The sequence below is a fragment of the Durio zibethinus genome, chromosome 22, assembly GCF_047325235.1.
Source record: "Durio zibethinus cultivar Kanyao isolate XHJ-2024 chromosome 22, ASM4732523v1, whole genome shotgun sequence".
Taxonomy (NCBI): Eukaryota; Viridiplantae; Streptophyta; class Magnoliopsida; order Malvales; family Malvaceae; genus Durio; species Durio zibethinus.
This window is the reverse complement of record NC_143183.1, coordinates 13,264,885-13,276,501: the sequence shown is the minus strand read 5'-3', so window position 1 is coordinate 13,276,501 and position 11,617 is coordinate 13,264,885. Positions and strand designations below refer to the sequence as shown.

At 30.0% G+C, this 11,617-nt stretch overlaps 1 pseudogene; it reads right to left on the bottom strand.

The window, feature by feature from the left end:
- Nucleotides 1-10,994: 10,994 nt before the first annotated feature.
- On the bottom strand, nt 10,995-11,617 carry LOC149512620 (secreted RxLR effector protein 161-like; annotated as a pseudogene).

Sequence of the window (11,617 nt, the reverse complement as noted above, 5' to 3'; positions counted from 1 at the left end):
AGGATTCATTCTTGTATTTCATTAAATATACATAACTATATCTTGTATGATCATCAGTGAATGCAATGAACTAGGAGTATCCTCCTCAAGCATTTGTGTTCATACATCAAAATGTATTAGTCCAATAACGACACTAGTTTTTTTTTTTTTTTCACTAAAAAGTGATTTGGTCATCTTTCTAAGCAAATATGTTTCACAAGTTCCATAAGATTCATAATTAAAAAGATCAAAATATCCTTATTTATGTAACTTTATGATTCTTGTTTCATTGATGTAGCCTACAATTCGACAAGAAAGATTGATTTGGTTTATCTAGTTTAGCCTTCTTGACATTTATAGTGACAACATCATTGTTTAATCAAAGAACATACAAACCATTATCATACATTCCCATGCCATAAAACACATCGTTTAAACAAGAAAAACAATAATTACCTTTAATATTAAATGAAAATCCATCATTCATACTCCATCATTCATACTTAAATAAGAAACTAAAATGATGTTTCAAGTTATGAAAAGAACGTAGTAACAATTTTTTAGTTCTAAAATTAAACTAGAAGGTAAAGGTAAACAATAAGTCCCCATGTCATAGGCAATAGCACTTACACCATTTCCAACATATAATGACATATTTCCCTTCTTTAAGCATCTATTCTTTAGTACCTACATGTCATTACATAAGTAAGAACCACATTCGGTATCCAATACCTATGAGATATGTCAAGAAGAGATAGATTGATCTCAATCATAAACATACATAAAGTAAAGTCTCTTTAGACTTCTTTTCCATCAAGTTTGCCAAGTAGACCTTGTAATTCCTCTTCCAATGACCTTTTTTACCACAATGATGACATGTACCCTTGTCTTTCTTGTTATTGCCAGTAGGCTTGATAGCCTTATTTTCATCCTCTTTCTTATCAATCTTATTATTTTTCTTATTTTTGGCTAACTTTTTCTTAGTTTTAGATGAAAAACTAGAAGAGCCTTAGGATTTTGATTCTTTATGGATTTATCAGTAATGTCCAACATATTCATCAAGTATGGTAATGTTACTTCCATCTGATGCATATTGAAGTTCATTACAAATTATGGCAAGCTATAAAAAAGAGATGATAAGATTAAGTCAACACTTAACTCATGATCCATGACAAATCCTAATTGTCCAAGTTTCTCAATCCAATTGTTCATCTTAAGATAATGCATTTTGGCCAAAGTGTTTTCAAACATCACTATTCAGAATAATTCATTAGAAGTCTCAAACCTTTTAGTCTACCCTTATTTGTCGAACAATTCCTTAAGGTGCAAAATGATTGTCAAAGCATCCATATTCTCATGTTGCCTTTGTAAGTCAGGGATCATGCTAGCTACCATAATACATGCAACTTGATCAGCATGAACTTTATGAGTTTCATAAACCTACCACACTACATCATCAACACTAGCATCTGGTTTCGATGGAACTGGCTTGTCAAGAACATAAAACATTTTCACTTGCCTTAGTATAAGTTTTAGATTGTAATACCAATTATTAAAGTTAGGCCCTATAAGCTTGTTAACATCAAGTAAGTTATGAAGTGGCAAGCTTTTACTCATTTTTTGCAACCTATAAAATATAAACAAGTATTTTAATCAAATAAATTGCCTTCACTATCAATTTAGAAAAATTATATTTTTCTAGTGGGCTAAGATTCCATTTAGCTTACTAACCTTGAGTAGCGTCTTAACAAGCCATGATAAGTAAATTAAGTAGATAACTTGCTTATCAATCACATTCCATGTGACTCCTATATCAATTGGGTGACAACTCCATCTCTAATCACATTGTATGTGATTTGCCTAATGATTGCCTTTAACATTATATGATTAAGTTTTTTGCATCTGGACAATATAATGTTAGCTAAGTAAGACCCATTAACCATAATACAATCTTATTTTGAATAAAAAGTGCCTTGAGTATTGTCTCAATAAGCTCCACTAGTAGAAAGTTCTGTTACTCATGTTAATGAAAAGCATCGAGACTTGATATCTTTTTAAGGGACTTTCATTCATCAAAGGTCTCATATAGTATGCATAAGAATTTATCATATATCCGATATATGTAGGTCATGTTTGGTACACAAGATTATGATAGGATAAGATAAGATAATATTATGAATATGATTAGATTAAATAATGTCAGCTTATTTTGTGTTTGATGTATGCAAGGATTAGGATAGAATAATTTACTTATTTGTCAAAGTCATCCTTTTTCAAAGTTTATACAATTTAAGTTATTGATATAATTTTTAAAGGTATAATTGGACATGTAAGTTTAATCCAATGGATTAAAAATAATCCTCTCCACTTATGGATGATTGAATAATTCTATGTTAAGCATATATTAATCTCATTGCAATCCTTATCCCTTTCTTTTGATACAAATCAATTATAATATAAGATAATTATTATCCTATCCTATCAATATCCTATGCATCAAACATGACTATAATCTTATGATGCATCTCACAATTATACGTGGCATTTATCATACATAAATTCTAGCATGAATCATAACAAATCAACATAGCATACATGGTATTTATCTAATAAGTAGCATGCATACTGGTCATGATCTTGCATATCTATTTTTTGAATCAATATTAATATCATATATCAATCATCAATCTAACTCAATGTGATGCAAGGAATAGATGTGTTTAGATAGTTTCGCTGAATATGTTTGACTAATGTCTTGGAAATTTGTAATTTGCAATCATAATTTCCAAAACAATTCAAGAATTATAATTCTACTTAGATTTTAATGTAACATGGTTAACATCACTTTAAACCATTTAGCAATACCAATCAATTAAAATCAAGCCAAAATACATACATTGGGAATTTCCTAGTCCAACTGGGTGTTATAGTGAAGTAGTTTCTTGTTAATTAAAAGTCTTAGACAATTTTGAAAATCCAATTCAATTAGGATTTTGTATGAAATCTAATTTCTCAAACCCAAACCATTTAGGAATCCAAATTCAACAAGAATCAATTATCAAACTAGGGCTTGGCCGAAAGCTATTCAAAATAGAAAAGTAGTGTCAGTTAGAGTTGTAAGTATAGAAACTCGGTAGTTTTAGCCATTGGCTACTGTGCTGCCCCTATTAGCCATCATCGAATAGTTCTAAACTCTTTCTCATGCTTTATTTCACCTTTGGTTATGATTATTTAATCACTAGTAACAATTACTTTGACTTTTACAAAAACAGTCCATTATACTTGGTGATTAAGAGAACAAATCTTGAAATCTAGGTGAACAAATTTTCTAAGATTCCCAATATTGATTGCAAAGTTACTTTCAAGAAAACTTAGCAAACAAGTTTTTAAAGTTTATTAACATTTAACAATACCAGCTACATCAGGAAAACCAATTACCATAATCATATTAGGTTTTTTCATACACCATATGCATATTTTATATGCCTAGCCGCCACTAACAAATTATAGGTTGAACTTGTCATAAATTTTTGAATGACCAAATCAACTCCAAAAATTCTCAAACTTTTACAAAATGATCATAAATGTTTATTTTCATGTGTCAAAATTTCGTAGCCAAATAATAACCCTAGAGTGAGAAACTATTTTCACAACATCACTACAGTAGAATTTTCTTATTATAGATAGATTACAAATAAAAAATTCATAAACCATACAAACAGTGTTCAAAAATCATAAAATTCATACCCAATCATCTTAACACATCATGCTTTGGTATTGTAAAAATATTCAACCAAAAGAATATTGAAAAGTTAACTTTCCAACCTCTATATCACAACAACAAAGTGCAATCAAAACAATTTTGATATCATGAACAACCAAATAAAGTTCTAAGTTGTATAATTTGTATTGACAAGGCTATGATACTACTTAAAGGGAATTATGCATTAATATACAGATTTAAAGCAAAAGAATTTTAAAATTTTTAATTTTTTAATGCCAAGATCAATCAACAAGATTATACAAACATACAACATATACATATAAATATGGGTTTTGAGTATGGTATGTACCTTTTGTGTGAAACTATTTTGCTTCAAGGTATAAATTTTCCAAGTTATTTCCCAAGCCATGAAGCTACCTAAACGTACAACCTCTAATGCTAATTCACATGACTTTTGTGAAAAAATCTTCTCTAAAATAGGGAAAAAAACAAACTACACTCTAGCTAGTGAGTGTTTACAAAACCTTTTGCTTTCTCTCAAGTTTTTTCTTAGAGTTATTCTTAGCTTATTTTTGCATCAAATATGCTTTGTATCTTGCAAGAGGGATGGCGACTTAGTATTTTTTTTTTTTATAGAAGGATATTTGGCCACATTAGGTTAATGTAATACATGTATATTTCTAAAAAAATCCCATGCTTGGTTGTATGCTTTAAACAAGAAAGTCTCTCTCTTATTTTATTTCCTCTATCTTTTGGTCTCACCAAAACCAAATTAAGTCCAAATTAATTTGTCCTGATTTTAATATTTCACTATTGTCTTATTGTGTGTGACCTATTAAGTTCTTTAGCATGTTGGCAAGAAACATAAACATTGTGAACCTTTACATTCGGCTATAGATGAATCAAACTTTTTGACTTTATCACTAATTCTTCAATTAGCCAATATTATGTTTATACCTTTTGACTACATTCATGACCCCCATTTGATAAAAAAAAGTCAATATGGCTTGATAACCTATCCATGAATGGTCTTAATGTATAACTAATATCCTTTCATCACATAATATCTTAGTTTGAACATTGAGTATGGTTTAGTGTTGACTTAATCTTGTTCAACCATGTTAAGTTTTATCCTTAACATTAACTCACAAAAGAATTTTAGAACAATTCTAAACTCTTATTTCACTTTGACCAAAGATTTCTCAAGTTAATTCAATCAAATTTATATGAAAGACTAAGCATGAAGTAAATAAAAATTTATATGAAATTGACATTTCATTGTAGCACTAATATTGCCTAACAAGATTATTACAAGATTGGCTTAATAGGTTAGCTTTTATCATATCAAAACTTTTGGCTTAAAAACTCATCAAAATTTCTAACTCATGTAGAGTTTTCTATCATAATTTTCCTTCTTTTCTACTTAAGCGCTGATCTTTTTGTCTTACTTTATCTTTAATCTAAATCTTGGAAAACTTTAATGTCAAATTTTCCTTAACTTGATCAGCTAAATTCTAGGCTGCTTAGATTTTAGTCATTCTCCCTTTCAAGGTAGTTACATAGCATTGTCTAACTACTAACTAATATGCTCTAACCCTGCCTATTCCATTAAAGGTCAAGAATTTAATCTTGAGGTAAGGATCTAACCCTACAACTCTCAAGATGGATTAGCTCAACCTTCCTATGATAATGTTATATGCTAATAGGATATCGAACATCATAACTTCTACAACTAAAATCACAATCTTGGGCTTAATTACAATGGTAATCGATAGCTTGATGGTTTCATTGGTAGGACTTGTTCATTCCCAAATCTTATTAGCCTGGTAAAAAATAGCCTTAACATGTCCTCAGTAATTCCTATGCTCTTCATAGTGGAGTAATACACAACATTAGTTAAAGCTTTCATTGTCAAAAAGTATTTTTCTCAACCACCACCTTGATCATAATTGTATCATTGTGTGTAAATTGGATCTTTCAAGGTCTTTTGACCTAAAAGATATCGATTCATTTTTCTAATACTTTGGTTTTCTTTATAGCAAATCCCACTATCAATATTGTATTTTGACCAAACTTCATTTTGGCCATGAATAAAGTCCTGCCAGTTATGACATTGATGATTCTAGTAGTAGGTTAGTTGTTAACCTCACGATTCTACTTATCATGTTGTTTGGGCCTATTATTAGTATTTTCTTGATTATAGCCAAGCCAACAGCCATTATAACCCTTTATCCATTGCTTTCTTTTGTCTCTTTATTGAAAATTTCCTCTATTTTGGCCTTGTTTCTGATTCTCAAGAAACATTTAATCAACTTCTCCTCATCAAATTCATATTTTCAATTCCACTCATCAAATCAACATATTCTTCATTGGTGTAACCATAATCCTAATGAAAGGCACATCTTTTGCCTTGATATATTTCAATGCTTTACCTTATGTGTTTATGCCACCTTAGCTGCTCTTTCAATTTGTATTAGAATCCTCTTTCATTGGGCATTTAATGTAATGTAGTTATCATATTTTTTGTGTGAGCTTTTAGCCCTAGGTACCCTCTAATGTAAAATTTTTTCCTCTTAAGGTTGCTTGTATGCTCATAGTCTTCTTAGCGTTTATGTATTTTTGTACTCTTTGAAGTAATTCAAAAGAGTTTTGATTCTAACCAAATGGAGAATTTAAAAAGGAACTCTTTATGGTCTAGCCTTCTTGTTATGGTAGCTATGACTATTGTCTTATCTAAGTTTGTGACTTAAAATGCTTTCTCATTCAAACACATTACATACTCTTTAAGAGTTTTTCTTGGTTGTTGCACATTGGTTGTTATAGAAGTGCCTTAAGAATGAATTATCAAACCTTTTGAAAGAGGTAATTTATCTTGGCTCAAGGCTGAAGTATCAAACTTGTGCAACCTTTTTTAGTGTGCCTAAGAAGGCCTTGCACATCATCAGCTCATCGGCACCTTGTATCATCATATTAGTTCTATACAATTTAAGGTGATCAAAAGGGTTAGATATGCCATCATAAGCTTCAATGGTTGACATCCTGGAACTGATTGAAGTTAGAGTTTGGCCAATCTCTTTAGTAAAGGATAAGGTTTCTAAAAATTTCAACTCTTTTCTAAACATGGAAGTTTTGTTCTTGATCTTCTTTTCCATTGTTATCATCAAGCTTTAAGTTCTCTATTGGTTGTTAGCTCAAAAGTGGTCTATTTAGTCTTTTGGGATGTATTTGTTTTTTAGGCTAGTGGATGGTGACATTTTAGGGTTTCTTTTTCCCTAGCAGTCAAGGGTCTGACCTTGCTATCTTCATAGATGGACGTTTTTTAAGTAATGTTATTTCTTTGGATTACAACCAAAGCTTTTGATGGTTGAGTTAGTGTGAGGTTCTGGTTAAACATTTTTAAGCTTTATAGTTATTGGTTTAAAGCTTTGAATCATTCTGTAGCCGATGCAGACGACTTGGTTTGGTTAACTATGATGAGTATTATATATCACAGCTTTTATGGCTTAATAACCCCCACCTAGAGCTCCAAAATGTTTATGCTAAATTCAAACTGAAATGCAAGAATCTAAAATCACAAAGTCAAAGCAAAAGCTAGAGTTATCTCCAATATTTGTGCTCTAACACTCAAGTCAGTGATTAAAAAAGGGAGATAAAATAGGAAAAATAAAAAGGAATGAAGAATGCGTCAAATCCTCTTACCTAGAGTGATAATGGTATTTATACTTGAAGAAAGGTATGGTCAGGTCTAAATGACTCGACTTGCAAAACTGAATATATGGCCAACATGGCTTAACTCAAGCTAATTTGTCATATTGACTCCTAATATTCAAGTGACATCTCAGCTTTGTCACATGTCAAGTAGACTATTATGCTGGTTAAACTGAGATAAACTCTAAAAAATTAGGTTGACTTGCTACATCAACTTAGTCTAAAAGACCAAAAATAAAACGCCCCTATCATATATGGTAAATCTTAGGCTTGGTTTTTACCATAAATGGAGGTTTGGTATTTTAAAATAGAATTCTAGGTTAATATTTTAATAAAAGCTAAGTAGGAGGATGCTTTATAAGAAGGTCATGTATGTATGTTTGTTGCTTTGGAGTAATAAAAACAAATATTATTCTGATTACATTTTTCTTTACGATCTACTATAGTAATTTGATCTTGATAGTTAATGGAAGAATAACATCATGTTATGGCACGAGGAAGGGTTATTTCTATTGCAATTTTGACACCTCCAACTAATATTTTGAAGCTAAATGTTGATGCAACTTTTGATGGTAGAAATGGTATGGCAAGGTCAAGCATGGTGTTAAGGACACAAATGGCTCAGATAAAGTAAGTGTAGTAGAATAGCTAATATCACATCTCCAATTTACATGCAAAAGTAAAAGCTATTTATTTTAGGTTTATTATGGCTTGAGCCTATAGGTATAGGAGATTATTAGTTGAAAGGGATGCTACCTTGGTTTTTTCATAGATTCATAAGGAGTCTACCTTGTGGGATGTAGATTCTTTAGTCTTTGATAATCTAGAGTTAGCTTTTTCTTATAATCTTTATGATTTCATTCATACGAAGAGATAAGCTAATGTACTTGCTTATAAGATGGCTTACCTGCAGTAAGATATTGGTGATTAGTTCTGTGAAAAAATTCAATTCCTATTATGCTTTATAATTCAGACATTGCTTGATTTAATGAAGTTTACTTTGTTTAAAAAAAAAACAAATTGAAAGACATATAATTAAAAGGACCAAAAAAACTGGATTTTTAAAAAATAAAAAGGAACTGAAAAAATTGCAATTAGTTATGATTTTTATATCCTAGGATCCCAATCTCCCAACCTTTCACTAAAACATATATGAAAACGTCATAATTTCTATGCACTTGCCATATAGAATTTCACCCTTTAAAGTAGTTAATGAAAACCAATATGGTGCTTTGTGTATCTTTTTCATATCAAACATGTGTAAAATATGAAATTATTGTGTCAAATTCATGTTGACACATTAAACACAAATTTTCTTTTTCAATTTCATATAATAACTTTTGCTAAAATTTTAAATGTCTTCTTTTATATTGTTTTCATGTTGTGTCATTGTATCATGTTTAAAATTGTCAAATTTAAATTTCAGAGCATTCTTTCTCAACATTTGTTATGCTTTTAGTTAGAGTTAGTATTTCATTTATTGTTAGTAAAAATTTTTATTTTCACAAGCAAGGTTAAGAGATTGATACATGTTCCATTTTTTGTAATTAGTTTTTTTAATTTATTTTAAAGTTCCTAATCCAACCTTAAACTCACCTACCTTACTATTTATCTGTTGAAAATGATATTTCACGCATAAGTTCTCTTAAACATGCAACCTCTAAACACCAATTCTAATAACATGTCTATTGATTCAAGGGTTGATCAACAATTTCTTTATTTTTTAAATACGTCCTAAAAGGCATGCGTCATCTTACTAATCCTACTTGTGAAATCTAAAACTCTACTAATAGTAGATGAAATAATTTTTCAGTCAGTTATACAATTAGATAATTTCGTCTCACCAAATGAAGGGAATTGTAAATCAATATACAAAGTAATAGCAACAAAATTTTAAAAATTTTCAACTCCTTAAGCCAAGATCAATCAACAAGATTATAAAACATCATAATTAGTTTCGACTAAAAGTATATTACATCTTGTGTCAATTTTTCTTAACACCAAATAAAAAGCTTATAGAATTTGTTTTAACAAGCAAAGAGCTATCAAAACGTCCAGCCTCTAATGGTGATCCACATAAACAAATATGAAAGAACCTTCTCAAGGGATGGGAGGAACAAAATCGATACTCTAGCTAGTGAGTATTGTAAAACCTTTTTCTTTACCTTTGTCTCAAGTTTGTTCTCAACACATGAGATGAAAATGTATGTGTTATTCTTTTTACAAAAGAGGTAGCTAATGTTCCTTATATAGAGAAAAGTTTGGCTACTTTAAGGTTAGTATAAAGCAACTTAATTCCCAATTAATCTTCATGCATACCAATTACTATAATAAGTGGGCATTGGGTCTCTCGCTAATTCCTCTACCTTTGGGTTTAACCCAATCCAAATTAAGTCTATCTTAATTTGTCTCATTATTAATCTTTCACAATTATCTTATTATGTCTAACCTATTAGGTTCCTTAGCATGTTGGCAATAACACAAGTATTGTAATTCTTATGTTTAGACTTAGATGAATCAAACCTTTTGATTTCATCAGTAATTCTCTAATTAGCCAATGTCATGTTTATAGACCATGATCAATGCTAGCTACATTATCGTGACCCCCAATTGCTAATAAGACTCAATGTAGTTGACAGCCTATCCATTTATGGTCTTAATATATAATTAAAATCCTTTCATCACTAAGCATCTCGGCTTGAATATTGAGTATGGTTTAGTGTCTACTCAATCTTGTTCAACCATGTTAAGTCCTATCATTGACATTAACCTACAAATAATATTTAGAATAATTCTAAACTCTTATTTCACCTTGGCCAAAGATTTGTTGAGTTAATTCAATCAAGATTAATTTAGATACTCTCTTGATCACACAAGATGATGAATTTCATCTTGATTACTTCGTGCATCTACATATGCTTCACATTATACCCTAAGTATACCTAACTAGAGCATTCATGATTGAACCATAAGTATAGTTAAAGTATAATACTCATCATATAAAATCATAAATAATCTTTAGTTAGAGGATCACTTATACAACCATCACATGAGAATGTAGATATAAATACTATATCAACTACCATAGGGCATTCTCATATTGGGCCATGTTTAATGAATTTGTTTTTATAAAAAACATCGACATATTAGCTCAAGTCTATCCAAACTTTAACCTATGACAGTAGTTACTTACCTTATAAGCAAGAGGATAACCATGTGCTTATCTCAATGACTTTTGTTAATGTCCTTTTATTGATAAAGCATCGACTAGTAACTTTTAAGAATATAGCTTTTATGCAATAAAGATCTCATAATTACAGTCTCATAGTAATTACCTTGCAAAGCTTTGTTATATTTCGAGGACTTTATCATATAAACATTGGGAAAATATATATATAAGCTTAATGATAAAAAATAATTAAGACCTTTATATGATATCAAATATCACAATATGATAATGTTTTTCCCCAAAAATTGATTTGGCTTGCAAGGCATATATCGATAATATCCTACATGCACTAAAGCCAATCATCTATTTATCTAATACCATATTTGATTAAATGTTTATCATGTTTTTACTGGGTCAATACTTTAATAAAAAGATATTATCCTCAATGGTTACTTGTTCAATTTTAACATCACCTGTAACAAAAAAAAAATCTCTAATGAAATGATATCGCGTTAATACATGTTTGAATCTTTGATGAGACCTTGGTTCCTTAGCTTGAGTGATTGCTCCATTGTTGTCACAATAGATAGTTATCAAATCAACAATTCTATGTAGAACACCTTGCTCAATTATGAACTTCTTAATCTAAATGGCTTCTTTTGTAGCCTTAGATGCAGAGATGTATTCGACTTCAATTGTATAATCAATAATTGTGCATTATTTGGAACTTTTCCAACTCACTACTCCACCATTTAGAATAAAAGTATAGCCACTTTGAGATTTGCTATCATCTTTGTCAGATTGAAAACTTGCATTATAGTAACATCAATATAGTGTTTTACCCTACCATAGATAAGAAATACATCCTTAGTTCTTTTAAAGTACTTAAAGATTGTTTTCACAACCTTCTAGTGACATTCACCTAGATTTACTTGATATCTACTTGTTATGCTCAAGGCATATAGGATATTAGCCCTTATGCATAACATTGTATACATGATAGATCCAATTGCCAAAGCATATGGAACCTTATCCAT